We start from the raw sequence: 20055 nt of genomic DNA, 5'->3' as shown, positions 1-20055 counted from the left end.
AAAGCAGGGAAGAAAGTGAACCAAAGAAGGCCATTTACTCCAGTGATGCTTTGTATGTGGTTATATGGCAAAGATGTGACCTATTGTTATAGTAACAGTGATGCTTGCTATCATCAGAATGGAAATCAGGAGGCCTTGACTCCAACCTCTCCGGCTATGTTTTGACTTTGGTAGTTTCCTGATACTTCGGAGGCTTTGGTCAGATGTGATGGACAGGTGACTGACCTTTTGCTCTGTGGCCCAACCCTGTGGGCACAGCAGGTTTTCTATCCCATGAGCCGGGACGGAAGGAGCATCTCTTCTTTGGGTTGAAGACAACAGGCCTCTGACCTTGGGGTTAACCTTTGGAGCAGAGCTCCAAGCTTGGACCCTCCATCTCTTCAAACCCTTGCCCCTCCCTGTCCCACGCCACCACCATCAGAAAAGCTGCGCCCCCATGGGAAGAGAGGGGGATGGGAAGAGAGGGGGGAGAGGGGACACACCCCTACTTTCTTGCTCAGCAAGGTGGGCGCTCTGACTTGAGACATGCAGTAAGGTGATGACTGAGCAGGGCTCACTGGCCTTGCATTGGAGACAGGCAAGAGTTCAACGTGCAGCTGACTACACAAATGAACCTGTCAGTTCCTCAGGCTTCTGGACTTGAGTGGTCTCTAAGCTATTGCTTCGGAGGTGGAACAGGGCAGGCAGACGGCCGAGTGGTTACGTCTCCAGTTGAGACGCCCACATCTCTTATCAAAGTGCCTCAGGTTGTGTCCCAGCTCCACCCCGAATCCCGGCTTCTTGTTAACACAGACCCTGGGAGGCAGCAGGTGAGGGTTCAGGTAGTTGGGTCCCTGCCACCCACAGGGGAGACCTGGACTGAGTTGCAGGTTCCCAGCTTCAGCCACAGGGTGGCGCTACTGTGGGCATCTGTGGAGCGAACCAGCGGACGGTAACGCTCTCTCTTTCTCTCTCTCCCTTTCCATCTCTCCCTCTTCCTCCTAAGTCATGAAACATCTATTTACTTAAGTGGCTTCTTGTCCTACTAAAGTTATCATGAATGCACAATCCATTGGATTCGGAGGCCACAAAAAAATTGAGACTGGGGTGGGGATGGGGTGGGGAGAAGAGCTCATCACAAATCCCACCAGATACAGAAAAACAGGGAGAAAGGTCTAGTCCTTTTCCCTTGTTCCCGGGTAGTCTACCATCATGATGCGTTATAACAGGGATCTAGGATCCAGCATGAGACACCTGGATTTTGGTCCCAGTTCCCCCACTGAGTGGCCATATGACTTTTTTTTTTTGACAGGCAGAGTGGACAGTGAGAGAGAGACAGAGAGAAAGGTCTTCCTTTGCTGTTGGTTCACCCTCCAATGGCCGCTGCGGCCGGCGCACCATGCTGATCCGATGGCAGGAGCCAGGTGCTTCTCCTGGTCTCCCATGGGGTACAGGGCCCAAGCACTTGGGCCATCCTCCACTGCACTCCCTGGCCACAGCAGAGAGCTGACCTGGAAGAGGGGCAACTGGGACAGAATCCGGCGCCCCGACCAGGACTAGAACCCGGTGTGCCGGCGCCGCAAGGCGGAGGATTAGCCTATTGAGTGGCGGCGCCAGCCAGCCATATGACTTTGATAAATGCTTTTGACTTTATGACTTGGTCTCTCCACCCATAAGATGGAGACCCCTGAGTTACCAGCCCCACACGATTTGGGTGAGGATCGAGTGAGATGATGGACGGGAAACCCCTTTGGACCGACATGTACCACACACATGGTGATTTGGCTGCGCTATTCCCTACGGAGCTAACAAGTACATCAGCATTGCCACCCAACAAATTCTGCCCCCAGTGAGGACAGTGCGGGAGAGGCGGCACCTCTGCAACGTGAGCCAGGGTGCAGGCAAAGCTGAGCTCCAGATCCAAGCATAGGCTTCTCTGGGGTCGCCAATACCTTTGTCAGGAACAAGGCCGGGCCGGCGCCGTGGCTCACTTGGTTAATCCTCCACCTGCAGCGCCGGCAACCCCTTTGGGCACCAGGTTCTAGTCCCAGCTGCTCCTCTTCCAGTCCAGCTCTCTGCTGTGGCCCGGGAGTGCAGTGGAGGATGGCCCAAGTGCTTGGGCCCTGCTCCCGCATTTGAGACCATGAGGAAGCACCTGGCTCCTGGCTTCAGATCAGCGCAGCACCGGCCACAGCGGCCATTTGTGGGGTGAACCAACTGAAGGAAGACCTTTCTCTCTGTCTCTCTCTCTCACTGTCTAACAGTGCCTGTCAAATAAGTAAACAAACAAACAAACAAAAAAAAAAAACACCAAGGTCAACGTTTCCTTCTCCCAGTTGCAAAGCTGTTGATTGTCTCAGACACAGAGGGGAGACTGGGGTGCGGTTGCCACAGGAACGCATTGCCCGGATCTCCAGTGCCTGCCCTGAAATCCGTTACCATGTGGACACTGAGCAAAGCTTCCCCAGAGCTGCTGCAGCCACTGCCTGAGCACAGCAGGGCTGCGAACCTGGGCCCACTCCTAGGAGACAGTCCTCTGATGGCTGCTTGTAGCTCAAGAGTTCCTCTCGGGCCGGCGCCGTGGCTCACTAGGCTAATCCTCCGCCTGTGGCGCCGGCACCCTGGGTTCTAGTCCCGGGTAGGGTGCCAGTTCTGTCCTGGTTGCTCCTTTTCTATTCCAGCTCTCTGCTGTGGCCCAGGAGTGCAGTGGAGGATGGCCCAAGTGCTTGGGCCCTGCACCCCATGGGAGACCAGGAGGAAGTACCTGGCTCCTGGCTTCAGATCGGTGCAGCATGCTGGCTGTAGGGGCCATTTGGGGGGTGAACCAACAGAAAAAGGAAGCCCTTTCTCTCTGTCTCTCTCTCTCACTGTCTAACTCTGCCTGTCCAAAAAAGAAAAAAAAAAAAAAAGACTTCCTCTAACGCATTAAGCCCTTAGCTGCAATGTAAATTAAAGATATATTATCTCAAAAGGGAAGGGGAGAAGTGGCAAAGGAAGAGGGAAAGGAGGTAGACAGGAGGGAGACAGGGAATATTATTAATATTATTATGTTCTCAGAACCGTATCTGTAAACAGTACTGGACGTGTTAGAAACTAAAAAAAAAGAAAAGAAAAAAAAAGTGGTGATGGCCAGATAATTGAGTTCCTACTGTCCACATGGGAGACCTGGACTGAATTCCTGGCTCCCAACTTGGGCCCCCACGCGACCCTAGTATGGTGGGCATTTGGGATCGCTCTCTGTCTGTCTCTCTCAATTTTGTTTTTAAACAGAGCTTGATAGTAACATTAGGGGGAGAGTTGCTGACATGGGTGACATTGCTGGCATGGGTGCGGGGACTTCCTGTCACTAGAGGTGTTGGTCCGAGGACTGAGGCCACTGTGCGGGGATTTTGTCACACGACACGCAGGGAGTGCTGAACTTGATAGCCTGCAAGGTCTGATTCTAGAAGTCACTCAGTTCAATGCAAACTGGCGTCTGGCCATCTCCTGAGCTCCTGTCCCTAAAAGGCCAAACTCAGTTCTCTGAAAATGGCCGGCGTTCAGCGACTCCCGCTTGGTCTCCTCTGTTCTACAAAGTGCTGGACACACTCCCACCCTTCCCAGGGGGCATCTGCCCTCCTGTTGGGTGAAGCACAGGACAGCTGCTCGCAGAGCCTGCTGGTGCTCCAAGACCGACACTTGCACTTGAGGATGGGGCTTGCCACAGCGCGAGGAGCAGGGACCCACCAGGGCGGCATGGAGGTGCCAGGCACACACAACTCACAAGGGACTGGCGTCCCACTCCCAGCAAATCCACGAGACTTGCTTCCACAGAACGTACTAGAAAGAAAACAACAGGGAGACTCAGGCCCACAGGGAAAACTGTCACCGTAGGACAAGATCGGCCTGGCTCCACGTGCCGGGAAGTCACCCACCCTCATCCTGCAACTCCTCACACGTCACCCAGGCCCGCGGTGGCTCAGCTCTGGCCTCCAGCACTGCACGGCCACGCTCTGCTCTGAACCGCACCCAAAGGACACCTTTCCAGAACTCCCCACCTTGCCCTCTGGGCAGCGTAGGGCAGTGAGGGTCACCCCCATCGCTCCCCTTTGCCTTCTCCCAAGTATTTTCAATCCCTTCACTCCGGCTTTGATGAGCACCTACCAGATGCACGACACTAACCTAGGCACAGGGCTTACAGTGGTGAGCGAGAAGCAGCTCCGATCTCAATCCTTACGGAACCTGCCTTCCAAGGAGACACGTCAAGCATTCCCTCAACAGCCACACAGACAACTGGAACGGCCGGGTCACTGAGAGGGACCCTGGGCAGCAGCCAGGGAGGTCAAGGTCAGATCTGACCCAGAGCAGACCGTGAAGGCGTTACTTTCCTAGGGGAGCGACAGCTGGCGGGGCCTGCGGCCTGGGTGGGCTAAGCATCAACTAGAGGGGAGGGAGAACATGGCAGGCAGAAGGACAGGCCCTGGAAAGTCCATTCGCAGGAGGAAACACAGTGAATATGTCCAAAGAAGGCGTCTTGGGTCACTTTTCCTAGAAGAGGAGCCTGGAGCAGGGATTCGGGCACTTAGGATTGGTGGAGAGAGTAATTCTCAGAAAGGCAAAGCGGCAGGGGGAGTGGAAGCAAGGATGAGCTGTGAGCTGGGGTCTAGCTTCAGCCTGATCCCACGCTGAGTTCTGGAGCAGGACGTGGACACACACTGGTCCCCCTGAAGGCAGGGGGCGTGGTCTCTGTGCTGGCCGGTCAGTGGCTCTGGGCTTCCGTGGGAAGGGTGGGCACATAACCTGTCAGGGCAGGTCCCGGAGAGGGGGCAGGTGTGAGCCCTGGGCAGGCGACACTCTCGGCTGCTGGCGCATGTGTGCCGAGCCTCATACATGAGATGTGGGCAGGACAGCAGTCCCATCTCCTGCAGGAGCGAAAGCAACCAGAGTCTGAAGGGGGGAGGCTCCTCCAGATCCCAGGCCCCAGCTGAGTGCTTCCCACTCCCTGCTTATGTTTTGTGAGATGGGTTCATTGGTAGTAAAGGAAGAGTGAGGGGCTGGCGCTGTGGCGTAGCAGGTAAAGCCGTCGCCTGCAGTGCCGGCATCCTGGCTGCTCCACTTCCCATCCAGCTCTCTGCTATGGCCTGGGAAAGCAGTAGAAGATGGCCCAAGTGCTTGGGCCCCTGCACCTGTGTGGGAGACCCAGAAAGAAGCTCCTGGCTTCGGATCGGCACAGCTCTGGCCGTTGCAGCCAATTGGGGAGTGAACCAGCAGATGGAAGACCTCTCTCTCTCTCTCTCTCTCTCTCTCTGCCTCTCCTTCTCTCTGTGTAACTCTGACTTTCAAATAAATAAATAAATCTTTTAAAGAAAAGGAAGCGTGAGAGATACAGAGACAGAGCGAGAAAGAGATATTCTATCCAGTCTATTGGTTCATTTCCCAAATGGCTGTGACAGTCAGGTCTGGGCCAGGCCAAAGACAGGAACTTGATCTGAGTCTCCCATGTCGGGGTCAGGGGGCCCAACACTTGGGCCATCCAATGCCTTCCCAGGTGCAATAGCAGGGAGCTGGATTGAAAGTGTAACAGCCAGGCCTCGAACCAGCACTGTGATCCGAGATGCCGGTGTCACCAGGGGCGGCTTAACCAGCCGCGCCACAACACTGGCCTCTGGCTCTCTGTTGACACAGGTTTTATTTCCTCTACAATCTCTGAGGGCCTCTCTGGCCTGTTCATCCCCCCTGATTATTTTTCCATCTTCTGGCTCTCAGGCTAAATTCCTTGCAGGATACAGCAGTGCCTGGCCAGATACACCACCTGAAGAGCCAGACATCAACATCACCTCCCAGTCCTCCAACTGAAGAGCTGCAGGAAGCATCCAATTCACAGAATGCCAGCAATCCTGGGGGCTCGTGCAAGATTCTGAGGCCAAGAGGGCAAGATAAGACTGGGCACCTGAGCTGCTGGTGATGCAGGAGCCACAGAGGTAAGGAACCAGGGAGGCATCCAGGCTGTTCCTTTTAGTGCCTACCCTGAAGACCTGAGGGCTGCAGCTGGACCAGGGAGCTTTTCACCTCCGCTTCTGACTTTGCACAGTCGTCTCCACTGAGCTAACACTCAGGTGCTTGTAACAGGTTCCACACTGAAACCAGCAGATGGGGCCAGCGTTGCAGTGCAGCGGGTTAAGTCACTGCCTGTGATGCCGGCATCTCATATGAGCGCTAGTTCAAGTCCCAGCTGCTCCACTTCCTATCCAACTCCAAACTAACGTGCCTGGGAAAGCAGCGGAAGACAGCCTACATCCCTGGGCCCCTGCACCACGTGGGAGACCTGGAAGAAGCCCCTGGATCCTGACCTTGGTCCAGCCTAGCCCTGCCCATTGCGGCCATTTGGGGACTGAACCAGCATAAGGAAGATTCTCTCTCTCTCTCTCTCTCTCTCCCTCCCTCCCTCTCTCTTTGTCACTCTGCCTTTCCCTCAAAAGAAAAATAAAAAATAATAAAAATAGCAATGACTTCAGCAGAGGAGGGAGCCAGCACCAGAAAGGGGGGAGGGGGAGAAATGGTAGGCTTTGCAGCTCTCAAGAAAATCCCGACACACAAGCGTACTCCAAAATGTTGGTGGAAAAATGAAATTCAAAGCTAAGTTTATTTTGGTGCAAAAAACCAAAAAACTTAACTCCGTGCATATGAGGGGGTCTTCAAAAAGTTGATGGAAAATGTATATTATTTTTTAAAAAAGCTACTTAAGAACGTCAACACTTTTTGCACCAAAATTAGCTTTATCTTTTAAAAATTATTTATTTGAGAGAGAGAACAAAAATACAAACAGACAAAGCTCCCATCTGCTAACTCATTCCCCACTGCCCACAATGGCTGAGGCTGGGCTGTGGTGGAGCTGGGAGCCAGGGACTCAACCTAGGCTTCTCAATGGATGTTAGGAACTCAAGTACTGGAGCCACCCTCCTGCCTCCCAGGGCTTGCCTCAGCGTGAAGCTGGGGTCAGAAGCTGGAACCAGCGGTGGAACCCAGGACTGCACTGTGGGACACACGCATCTCACCCACGAGGTCAGAGGCTCACCCCTAAAATTATCTTCTCTTTCCATTTCCCCACGACTTTCGGAAGTACCCTCATATATACACACGAGCACATGGTACCACGAATTTTAGCACTCTTCTCAAAGGAATGTTGTGGGGAGCAACTCGGACTAGACTAAGTTACTGGAATTAAGACTTATTCTATGCATCTGCTCTCCCACAATATGGCGCTGGGAGAGGAGTAAACAACTTCTACACAGCTGCCTCCAGTTCGACCAATAACCTGCAGGAGCTGATCCTGCTCCTGATTGGAGGAGAGCAGCGTACTCGGTGTGTGGGTAGCAGAGTTGGGATTGGTGGAAGAGGACTATAAAGGAGGAGAGAGACAACATGCACCGGGGAACATCTAAAGGGAACATCCGGATAACATCTGAGCAGCCCCCGAGAGAGCCGGCCAGCGGTGTGCCGCTCCCCCGCGGAAGTGGGGAATGTGGCAGGGGGCACTGCCCTTCCACGGAGGTGGAGGGGTCGGCAGCCAACCCGGGAAGGACCAGCAGCAAACCCGGGAAGGGCCAAGCAGACAAAAGAACAGCGCAGGGTCCTGTGTCGTTCCTCCGCGAAGAGGGGGAGCGACAGAATGTATTTACTAAAATAAAAGGCTCTTCCCTCTAAAGCCCAAATCCCATTCAATCTGACTTTCATGGGCCAATTTCATCTCCCTGTGTAGAGAGAGCAAGACAAATATAGTAATTCCGTACTGAGCAACTGTGCTAAGCTCTGCATGCTTTATTTACATAGTGCCAGGTTTTACATAAATCATCTCCTTTAATCCTTTCAACAGCTCACGAGAAGTTATTATTATATCCATTTTACAGATGAGAAAACTGAAATCCACAGAGGTCCCCAAGCCGGCCTGCGACAGACTCTGAATATAAACTCAGATCTTTCTTCTGGCCACAAAAGAACACCATTTACAACAGCAATAGCAGAGTTCACATATGCAAATGAGGTTTGCGCTATTCAAATATGCTCTCCAGAGATTACACAATATCCCTCCTGTAAAAATAGCTTTGCAAACCTGAAGCGATAAAGTGCGGACTCGGCTCCTTGCAGCCGAGGCTCTGTCCACAAAGGACAGTGCTGATTTTCAACCGTCGTCTGGGGCAAAGCCTGGCTGGCATGGTGGGGCCAGGGTGGGGCTGAGAGGGCCTCTGTCTTGTTGTCCACCCAGCCACTCACTCCCTGTGGAAGGATGGACTCTCCGCACCCCTGCCACAGTGCCTTTTGGGACCTGCAGGGTTTTGGTGGCCACTCATGCTACCTGCCCTCTGTCCTGCGTACTGGGCTCCAGGAGTAGGTGTAGGGCCCACGTCATGGAAATCACAGACATTCTAGAAGATTCAGCCACCAACCCTGGAATCATGTATGCATCTCCCATGCCTGCTGCGATGAATTCCAACCAACTCATGCGTTGAGACACCATGAATGCACCCTCTCACATCTGGAGCCCAAAATTGGCATTGGTAGCAAAACTGATGCCTCTGTATTCATTTGTCCCCGAGAGAATGGATAGAACAGGAAGTCCATGCCACAGTGTGGAGAAAGCCTGGCCAAGAGATAGAGAGGTGACCCTTGACCCCAGATGTACCTGCAGCCACCTCCAGCCCCCAGATATCTAGGTGTGTTTGTGTCACTATTAATTTTAAAAGAGGAAAACTCTCATGTTCTGTCCAAGAGGGAGGTGTGACTGCTAAAAATGGATGCCGATTTTCCTTCTTCGTGGAAAGTATCTGACCTTAGCTGGTCCTCAAAGTCAAGTACCAGGGTGAGCAACGAAATACGCACACGGTTCTGGTGCAGCACCTGGCAAAGCAAAGCCGCTATATGGAAAAGACATTCCCATGGGGGCGTTATCTCTCCTTATTACTTTTCAAGTCATTATGTGCTTTCTAGAAGAGACGCTCTTCTCTCTAATTCACTCTTAGAAAATTCACCCAAGATTCATTCTCAAAGGACCCCACCATGAGGTCACTATGGATCTTATAGGCAGGGGGAGACACCCAACCCGACCTGAGCCAATTAAATTCTCTCCCAGGCTTTTGAAATCGGACCACAGAGCTGCGAATTGGAATTAAGTGGTGCTTAAACAGAGAGGGTCAGAGAAAGCTGACCTACTAAGAAGAGGGTGACCTGAAAATGCAACCAATCATGAGACTGGGAGGCCAGAGAGAAAGGAAAAACACAAATACAATAGAGCATGAACACTGCGTTGCAGTGTATCTTGGGATTCTTTGTGGAATTCTTGCAACTTTTCTGTAAGTGTGAAATGAGTCACATTACAATTTTTTAAGCTTCCAAACAATAATGTAGACAATAGACACATTCCTGATAAAGGACACCAGTAAGGGGCCAGTGTAGGGTTCGCTGCCGCCTGCGGCGCCAGCACCCCCTGTGAGCACTGCTTCAGTTGCCCTGCTTCCGATTGGTCCAAGTACGTGGGCCCCTGAACCCACATGGGAGACCTGGATGGAGCTCCTGGCTCACAGATTCAGCCTAGCCCACCCCCAGCCACTGTGGCCATTTAGTGTGTGAACAAGTGGGTAGAAGATTCTCTCGGGCCGGCGCCGTGGCTCACTTGGTTAATCCTCCGCCTGCGGCGCCGGCATCCCATATGGGCGCTGGGTTCTAGTCCCAGCTGCTCCTCTTCCAGTCCAGCTCTCTGCTGTGGCCAGGGAGTGCAGTGGAGGATGGGCCAAGTCCTTGGGCCCTGCACTCACATGGGAGACCAGGAGAAGCACCTGGCTCCTGGCTTCAGATCAGCATAGTTCCGGCATAGTTCCGGCCATTTGGGGAGTGAACCAACGGAAGGAAGACCTTTCTCTCTGTCTCTCTCTCTCTCACTGTGTAACTCTATCTGTTAAATAAAAAAATATATATTCTCTCTGTCTCTCTGTGTCTCTCCCTTTCTGTAATTCTGCCTTTCAAATAGATGAACAAATCTTTTTTTTAAAAAAATAGTGCTTTTATCAAAATAACTTGAAGACAATCACAGTATTTTTAAGTAAGCAATCAATATAAATAGTCACCTCACCAAAGAAGTGGCAAGTATCTGAAAATACGCTCAATAGCTTTAGTAATTAGGGATATGTAAATGAAGACCACACTGACACACTCTTACATTCTCACAAAAATAGCTAAAATTAAGCACTAGCAATACCACGTGTTGACAAATGTGAAAAAGTTGAAACTCGCATATGTTGTTGGTAGAAACACAAAACGGTATGCCCACTTGGGAAGTCTGACCATTCCTTATAAAATTAAACGTGCACCTACCCTGTGACCCACGAAAATAACTGCTAGTTATTTACCCATGAAACAGGGAAAAAGAAGCTCATGGAAGTGCGCACTTTTTTAAAAGTGGACACAGCCCAAATATCCATCAACTGGCGTACAGATGAACAGATGCAGTGTGTGTATGTAGTAGAATACTACTCAGCAATAATGAAGGACTTCGTGTTTTTAATCTGAGAGGCTGAGAGACAGAGAGAGGAAGGCAGACAGATACAGAGACAGCAACATGTAGAGAGAGAGCCCCATTCTGCTTGTCCACTCCCGAGATGCCCACAACAGCTGGGGGCTGGAGCCAGGAATGTAATCCCGGTCCCCACAACGGGCAGTAGGAACCCAACTACCTGAGCCCTCCCCACCACCTCCCAGGTCTGTGCGAGCAGGCAGCTGGAGTCAGAGACGGAGCATAGACTCAAACCCAGGTGGCTTGATGAGGCACGTGAGTGTTCTAACCGGCCTCGTAACTACTCGTCTAAATGCGTGTCCCAGGAAGAAACTACTGAGGTGTGTAAGAGCATGGGTGGAGCTCGATAAGTGAGAGAAGTCAGACACCAACAGACACTGTAGAGCCCACATATTTGAAAGCAGAGCAAAATTGTGGGGCGCAATTGAGACTAGACTAAGTTACTGGAATTAAGACTTATTCTATGCATCTGCTCTCCCACAATATGGCGCTGGGGAAAAGTAAACTTCTACGCAGCTGCCTCTCGCCAATTTGACTGATAAGCTGCAGGAGCTGATCCTGCTCCTGATTGGAGGAGAGCAGCATGCTCGGCGTGTGGGTAGCAGAGTTGGGATTGTGGAAGAGGACTATAAAGGAGGAGAGAGACAACATGCACCAGGAACATCTAAGGGGAACATCCGGGTAACATCTGAGCAGCCCCTGAGAGAGCCGGCCGGTGGTGGAGGGGCTGGCAGCTAACCCGGGACGGCGTCGTTCCTCTGCGAGTGAGGGACCGGCAGTTAACCCGGGAAGAGCCGAGCAGACAAAAGAACAGCGCAGGGTCTAGTGTCGTTCCTCCGCGAATGGGGGTCTAGTGTCGTTCCTCCGTGAATGGGGGAGCGACAAAAATGATGACAGAAATCTGATCAGTGACATCAGGGACCAAGTGGGGGTAAGGGAGGGGCGGCCTGGGGGTGCACGGTCAGGGGCGATGAGAACATTTTGCATTATGGATGTGATAGTGGCTACACGGTCATATATCTTTGTCAAAGCTCATCAAAGTGTACTTTGTAATTTAATAAACTTTATTGCATATGAATTAGCTCAGTAAAACTAACTCACAAATCCTCTTCTGGGGGCCAGTGCTCTGGCTCAGTAGGCTAAGCCTCCACCCATGGTGCTGGCATCCCACGAAGGCACTGGTTTGTGTCCCAGGTGCTCCTCTTCTCTCTCTCTCTCTCTCTCTCTCTCTCTCTCTCTTTTAAGATTTATTTGAAAGAGTTACAAAGAGAGATGTCTCTGAAAAGAAAAAAAAAAACTAGAAGGATTTCTGATGTTTTCACCATAAAGAAGTGTTGACTGCTTGAGGAAACAGATAGGTTTATTAGGTTTATTCCTATTGGACACTGTGCAGCATATATATGTATGAACCTATTACATTGTACCGCATAAATATGAATGACCTTCTTATTTTATAAATATATAAGACAGAGAGAGACTGAGAGAGAACGTGCCCATTCACTGGTTCACTCCCCAAATGGCCGCATGCCCAGGACCGAAGCCAGGAGCTGGGAACGCAACAGATCTCCCATGTGGATGGCAGGAACGCTATTACCTGAGAAATGACTGCTGCCTCCCAGGGACTGCGCAGGCTGGAGTCAGGGATCCAGCCCAGGTACTTCGAGGTGGGACACGGGCAGTCAAACGCCTGCCCCAATATATACAATTTTTATGTGTCAGTTAAAAGTAAAATAAAATGTGTACAAGTGAGATGAAAAGAATAATTAATTCATAGGGCTCATGGGAGAATCCAAGGAGCAAACCTGTGCAAGTGTTTATCATATAGGAATGAGTGTTTATCACAAAAAGTAACGTGTCTATCATATAGTAATGATAACAATGGAATAGTGTAGTATTACGTGGGAGTAGTGTTTGTCTTACTTGACGTTCCCCCAGAATTCGAGCTTGATTACATTATTGAGGGTGAGAAGTCCATGCCCACCAGGCTTCTTCAAAAGGTCCATGAAAATTCACATTATAAAAAAAAAAAAAAACGGGGGAAAAAAACACATGAATTTCAGAAATGTTTTGCACCAAAACAAATATATTTTTTAATTCCATTTTCCACAAGTTTTTTTTTTTAAATCCCCCCATAAACTCCTCAAGGTTAACCGCCCCTCCCCTCCAGGTCTCACGCCAGCTCCATCCATCACGGTGATGAACTTGGGGTGGACAGTCCCCGCCGCTGCCCCCAGCCTGCTGCAGACTTAGCTGCCAAGCCCGGGACCTGGCGTGTGGCCGGCTCCCACCGACCCGGAGCCCAGGGCCGGGAGCAGGGTCCCGCAGCATCTGGTCCAGGGAGAGATGTGTGATGGGCAGGTTGGGATTCTCAAATAAGAAGGGCCAAGAAGGCGAGGGCAGGTGAGAAAGGTAGCGGAGGAGTGAACTCTTTCAGGCCCACCTGCCTCGGTGCCTCATCCCCATGTAGCCAGAAAACGATTCTTCCTGAGAGAGCGCACACACAGGCGTGTGCACCCAGAAGGGCCCGTGACTGCACCCTCCTGGCAACGTGTGTGTGACTGACAACCGCCCGTGCGCAGGTGAGGACAGCACCACACTCTCACCTGTCCTTGGCGGTAGAGAATAGTGGCGTCTCGCTCCCCAGGTGAGGACTCGGAATGGTTGACCGGTTTCCTTGATAGGATGTGACCTGTCTGAGCCAAATGCTGACTTGCCCTAGAATCCTAAATCACACACCTGCTCCTGGAAGGAAAGAGAGATTCCCCTGTCCTCAAGGTCACGCGGCAGACACAGAGCCCTCCACAGAAACGCAGCGAACACTGGCTGTGAGCTGAAGGGGACACACGCTGTCTCCCGTGACCAGATGTCTGTCCGGGTGTCAGCAAACACGCCCAGGGCCCCCGGGGAAGGAGCATCACGGGACCACGCATCTCCTGATGCCTCTGCTCCTAACGAAGCAAGTGACGAATCTGCCCTCCAAAGGGACCTGCCCTACATCCAGCGTCAGGCTTAATAACTCCTTAAAACACAAACAAGTAAAATCTAATTAGCCCATAAAATGTGTCGTTTGGGGGGTTTCCGGCCCATTTAAATTATAGGTAAAAAAGCCTTCAAATGGTCCTGGCTTCCCAGCCTCTTAGATCACGTGAGCTTCTTTTCCAGCAGTTCATGACCTGAACTTATAAATGTGTTCATTAGTGTGGGGAGCCGTGGGCGTGTGTGCGTGTGCGTGTGTGTTGTCTGTGTGTACAAGCTGCACTGCAGGTGTACATGTAGATGTGTGTGCATGCGCGTGTGCATGTGTGTTGTCTGTGTGTGCAAGCTGCACTGCAGGTGTACATGTAGACGTGTGTGCATGTGTGTGTGTGTTGTCTGTGTGTGTGCAAGTGTGCACTGCATGTGTACATGTAGACGTGTGTGTGCATGTGTGTTGTGTGTGCAAGCTGCACTGCATGTGTACATGTAGATTGTGTGCGTGTGTATATGTGTGCATGTGTGTTGTCTGTGTGTGTGCAAGATGCACTGCATGTGTACATGTAGATGCGTGTGCGTGTGTGCATGTGTGTTGTGTGTGTGTGCAAGATGCACTGCATGTGTACATGTAGATGTGTGTGCGTGTGTGCATGTTTGTGTGTAGGTATGTGTGCATGTGTGTGTGTGCAAGTGTGCACTAGGCATGTGTGTGCATGCACACATCTGTGCATGTGCGTGTTTGTGAGCAGGTGTGTGTGTGCAAGTGTGCACTGCATGTGTGTGTGTGCAGCTGTGTGTGCAGCTGTGTGCACGAGTGTGTGGAAAGTGTTTGGCATTCCCTCTGTGCTGACGTCGAAGCCCTGGTCATCTTCGCTACTAACTGAATATGAGTTTGGGCGTTGAGTGCCCCCAGAAGCCCGTGCGTTACACGTTTGGTCCCCGAGGGCCGATGCTGTGATATAAGGGTAAAGCCGCCACCTGCAATGCCAGCATCCCATCAAGTCTCAGCTGTTCCGCTTCTGATCCAGCTCCCTGCTAACGTGCCTGGGAAAGCAGCAGAAGATGGACCAAGTGCTTGGGCTCCTGTGCCAACACGGAGACCTGGAAGAAGCTCCTGGCTCCTGGCTTCTGCCTGGCCCAGCCTGGGCCATTGTGGCCATTTGCGGAGTGAAGCAGTGGTTAGAAGACCTCTCTCTCTCTCTCCCTCCCTCTGTAACTCTGCCTTTCAAATAAATAAAAATAAATCATTAAAAAAAAATGTTTGGTCCCTCAAGTCTTAGGTTAATGACACCGAGACAGTGGACACTGAATCCAATTATAGTGTTGGGGGGGGGCATCTGGGAGGTGACTGAATTGGGTTGGGTGTTTTTTTAAGATCTATTTTATTTATTTGCATGGCAAAGTGACGGTGGGGGGCGAGAGAGAGAGAGAGAGATGGAGAGAGATCTTCCATCTGCTGGTTCACTCCCCCAGATGGGTGCAATGGCAAAGGCTGGGCCCGGCCAAAGCCGGAAGCCAGGAACTCCATCGAGGTCTCCCCCGTGGCGCAGGGGCCCCAGCACTTGAGCCGTCCTCTGCAGCGGGGCTGCTGGATGTTGGCCTGCGAACTTCCGAAGCCATGAGCCCAAACCAGCCTCCCGCCCTGGCAAAGTCCACTGCAGCTGTTCCCACCTGAACGTGCCTCGTGCCTCGGGTGTTTTCCTGTAGGTGAGGAGCCCGCCCCACCCCCACCCCCACCCCCTGCCCTGCACCAATCTGTCCTTAGCCCCGCCTCCTGGAGGCCTTGGGGCAGGGCCCGGCTCAGTGAAGCCTGAGGTGGCAGTGGCGGCCACCACCATCGACTTCCATCCCGGTCCCTCCCAGGGAACCGTGTCCTCTCCCGGCCTCTCCCAGGGAACCGCGGCCTCTCCACGCACAGTGGGAAGGAGCCTCCCTTAGCCCCAGGTACCCCACATTCTCTCTTCGCTATCAGCAGAGAGTCCTAGTTCTTGCTGGATCTCTCCTGCCCTCCCTGACCCCTTCTACAACGAGGCCTGTTCCAGAGCCGGACGCCCCTCCCCCCACGCCCCTCCCCCCCAGTCAGTCCCTGCTCCCCACCAGAATGCTGTAGGCACCCTCTGCCGGGGAAGCTGCCTCCAGCGCCCCGGCTCCCTTTGCTCTCCTCACTGTGGGCCTGCCCCACGCGGAGCCCTGCTCCAGCACTGCACTTGTCACAGGGAAAGTTCGCCGTTGTCTGGTGCATATCTTGTCCCTTCTGTGGAGGGTTAGCCCAGGGCACCGGGAGAGTCCCAAAGCTGAGGGTCCCTGCAGGCTCCCCAGCATATGCAAACCACCTACCTAGGAAAATGCATTGGATCATGGGAAAAAGATAAAACTTCACCCTAACTGAGAAGGCACTGCAGTTACAGGTAGGGCCCTTGGATTGCAGGCCCTGTGGCAGCCCCTGGCTGTCCTGCCCACTGCGCATGGTCAGTAAATCCAGTGCTGTTCACCCTACCTGACTGCTGGAAACCCACGACTCCAGCCTGGTCTGATGTGGCAGTCAGCTCTCCAGCACAAGGGTTGAAACAAAGAGGGTTTGAAACAGCAGTGCAGGAGGGAGGGAGCCGGGAGAGCACCAGTGTGGGCAGCCCATCACCCACCCCTGGCCTCTCCAGCCAAGAGAGACAGGTCCACTGCCTGGGGCACCGTCTCTGCCAGAGCTCTGAGATTGCACCTGGCACATCGCCAGTGACAAAGTGCCTCCAGGTAACACCCGCAGCCTGTGTCCATCCTCCCCCCCCCAACAGGAGCGACGCCTCCCCACATTCCAGCGCCACCTGCTTGGGCACGCTGTGCCAGGCTCCCCCTGGCTGGAGGGGACCCTGAATCCAGCACCCACAGGGGGTGGGCAGAAGCTGACACAATGATCTGGGTCCCACAGAGTCACAAGGCGCAAGATGGGGGTCTGCACGGAAGGCAGGCACCATGGGAGACAGGCCGGCCCTGCACCAACCTGGCTGAACTCCAAACTGTCACACAGCCACAAGGGGTGGCGTCCCGCTCCCTGGGTGGGTCCTGAACCCAGGAGTAAAGCTGAGGGGAGAATCCAGGCCAGGCAAGGCGAGGAGTCTGGACAGCACCCCGAGGCCCAGCCTGGCTGCACAAAGTGTGTCCTTTGCACCAGCCGGGTGAGGACCTGGGTCTGTCACCACGGGGGCGGCATCCAGACCAGGGGCGAGGTCACCGGCAGTCACCGTTGGTCACGGCAGGGCCCTGGGTGCTAGGGCTGGGGCTGCTGCACCCTGTTCTGGAACAGGCTCGTGGGGGCTGTGCCTTGGGGGCAGCACTAGGGCATAGAGCCAGGCTTGTGCCCAGGGAGGTCCGGGTGTGAATTCCAGCTGACCCACGGCAGGCCGTGTGACCGCAGGTAAGTCACTGGACTTCGCTGGGAAGTGGGAATTGTGGACTCTGCCCCCTGGAGTGAGGAGCAGACTTAGTAAACAGCCTACTGTGTGCACAGCGGCAGGCAAGGCTCCTGCCCTCACACGGTTCCACGGCCCATCACAGAGATGGACGCCAAGGGACTCACCCCAAAAATGACTGCTCATCCGAAATGATCCGGTGTAGGCAAGAGGGGGCTTCCTGGGAGAACTGACAATGGGGCAGGGTCCTGTGGATGAGGAGGGGCATCCCTGTGCCCAGAGTGGTGCCCGGGGACACATGCAGGCACTTGCAGGGGGCCTGAGAACAGACAGCCAGGCAGAAAGTGGAGACACAGAACCCCCACAGCAACGCCCCTAATGTAGGGCAGGACACCACCAGGACCCGGCCTCCTGTCTGTCTCCTGTCACCCAGGGCGTCCTTGCCCGTCCTTTGGGATTAAGCACTTGTCAAAAGGAATCCACTGAGCTGAGGGAGTGACAGCTGGCCCGACAAGGTTCTAATCACGAGACTCGGGAAGCCATTTGCTTCTCTGGGAGATAAAACCTTGATGGCCAGTACTGTCAGGAGGGGTTGGTTCAGGAGGATTCCAGCCCGGGCAGGGAAATTTCAGGTCTGGGGCCGACAGTGATGACCACTTGCACGGTAACCCCCAGGCCAACTGGAGCCCAAGAGGCCACCAAAATAATTCCCTGAAGAGCACGACACCACTGACCAATCAGAGGGAGGTCACCAGCATCGCTGACCAACCAGGAACCTGGACACGAGCTGGCCATGCGTCTCTGAGTTCCAACTTCAGTCTAGGAGAGCCTTCACCCCAACCTCTCCGGGAACCTGGGAATCAGCAAGAGCTGCCCGGCTCCTTGCTCTTGGCTTTGCAATAAAGACCTCCTTTCTTCCACCACCCCACGTCAGTGACTGGCGCAGGGGGCTCTGGTAGGAATTCCAGCAAGAACCAGGAGTGATTCATTCTCTGAGCTCCTCCTCCAAGCACCACCCCCCCTTTCTGGAGCCACTGCCCTTGAACTCCCCAGCTACAGCCCCATCCAGAAGAATCCTGCAAATCAGCAGCTGCCAGTCTCTCAGCTCTTTTCAGTCCCCCCTCGCCTGACCCAGGCTCTGCCAGCCTCACCTCTTCCCGGCTGCGTGATTAAAGCCACAAGAGCCTGGGACATCCCCTTTCTGACCAATAATTCAAGATGCTGGTCCCCTTTGGGTCAGGGGTTCTCCAGGACAGAGACCCCTCTACTGGGAAGCCCACATAGAATTAATGTCGTCTTTGGGTAATTGTGTATTTTTTTTTAATTAATCCTTCCCTCCCTCCCCAAGCAGCCACAAAGAATTGTTTATAAATAAAGGACAAACAATAGGGTCTCCTGGATTGGGTGTTTGTAAGGAAACAAAAGATGCAAATGAGGGTGCCAATGAGAGTGCGCGGAACATTCCGGGGATGTGCTGAGTCTGGAAAGACCCATTTAGAAAGAGGTGAAAATAGTCCAGGCACCTCCAGAAACTCCTGACGCCACATTTCGGCTCGGTAATGAGCACTGCTCAGGGACCAGCGGCCGTGGCCTTGGCCTTGGCCTTGGCCTGTCTCCCTTTCTCCTGCCCTTCCTCCCCCTCTCCCCGCCTCTATCCATCATCTCTGCCTGGCTGCAGTGGACTTTCCCTCGTGGCTAAGTCAATATCCATTCTCTCTGCCAACAATAGGACCCAATTAAAAACACGTCTTTCGAATTCCAGCATAGCCAGCGGTGACCAGGCCAGCAGGGCTGGCCAGTGAAATATAAGTAGAAGTCCACTGTGTGGGAACGCAGGGAAAGCAAAGCTGACTCAGCCGGGCCTTTGCCTTTCTAGCTTCTTCCTGCTTTTAATGTGGAAGTGATGGCTGGAGGGAGAGCAGCTCTTTTGCAACCATGGGGATAAAATCCACGAGTCAGAGAGACAAAAGAAACCCAGACTCTAGGTCTGTCCCTTACAAATAAATAATTTTTATTTATTTTATTTTATTTCTTTGAAAGGCATAGAGACAGCCACAGAGAGATCTCCCATCCCCTGGCTCCCTCTCCAAGTAACCAAAACAGCCAGGGTTGGGACAGGCTGAAGACAAGAGCCCAGAATTCAATCTGGGTCACATGACCTGCTGTCTCCCAGGGTGCACATTGGCAGGAAGCTGGATTGAATGTATTGGTGGATGAGGCTAATCCAAAAATTTTTTGGAAAAATGCAATTAAAAGTTAAGTTTATAGTTTATTGTAGTTCAAAAAATGTTGCAATCGGGGCCTAGTGGGTCAAACTGCCACGTGGGCTGCCCACATCCCACCCAGGATGGCTGCGATTGGGTCCTGGCTCTGCGCCCAATGCCAGCTGCCTGCTAACACGCAGGTGGTGGTTCAAGCAAGAGTTCTTGCATGTTGCCCGCGTGGAGGAACTGCACGGGGTCCCTGGGTCCTGGCTTCAGTCTGGTCCTGCTCCAAGCTGCTGTGGACATTTGGAGAGGGAACTGGCAAATGGAAGACATATCTCTTTTCTCTCTGTCTCTCACATGTGTGTGTGCGTGTGTGCGTGCTTTACATTTGAAACGTTTAAAAAAAAAAAAACTTTAGGGGGGCCAGCCCCGTGGCTCACTTGGTTAATCCTCCGCCTGCGGTGCTGGCATCCATATAAGCACCAGGTTCTTGTCCCGGCTGCCCCTCTTCCAGGCCAGCTCTCTGCTGTGGCCCGGGAGGGCAGTGGAGGATGGCCCAAGTCCTTGGGCCCTGCACCCACATGGGAGACCAGGAGGGGGCACCTGGCTCCTGGCTTCGGATCAGCGCAGCGCCAGCCGTAGCAGCCATTTGGAGAGTGGGCCAATGGAGGGAAGACCTTTCTGTCTGTCTGTCTCTCTCACTGTCTATAACTCTACCTGTCAAAAAAAAAAAAACTTTAGAAATTTGGCTGGTGCTGTGACATAGCAGGTAAAGCTACTGCTTGCAGTGCCGGCATCCCACATGGGCACTAGTTCAAGTCCTGGCTGCTCCACTTTCAATCCAGCTCTCTGCTATGGCCTGGGAAAGCAGTGGAAAATGGCCCAAGTGCTTGGGCCCCTGCATCTGTGTGGGAGACCCGGAAGAAGCTCCTGGCTCCTGGTTTTGGAT

At 53.1% G+C, this 20055-nt stretch overlaps 1 protein-coding gene across 8 annotated transcripts in view; it reads right to left on the bottom strand.

Annotated features, from left to right (window-relative positions):
* The window catches only part of MTHFS (methenyltetrahydrofolate synthetase), a 176031-nt gene that overhangs the window by 70958 nt on the left and 85018 nt on the right, over positions 1 to 20055 (bottom strand). The gene's annotated exons all lie outside the window — the stretch shown is intronic.

This window comes from Oryctolagus cuniculus, chromosome 12 (genome assembly GCF_051225735.1).
Source record: "Oryctolagus cuniculus isolate XC-2025 breed Fujian yellow rabbit chromosome 12, ASM5122573v1, whole genome shotgun sequence".
NCBI classification, from domain to species: Eukaryota; Metazoa; Chordata; class Mammalia; order Lagomorpha; family Leporidae; genus Oryctolagus; species Oryctolagus cuniculus.
This window is presented reverse-complemented; position numbering and strand designations above follow the sequence as displayed.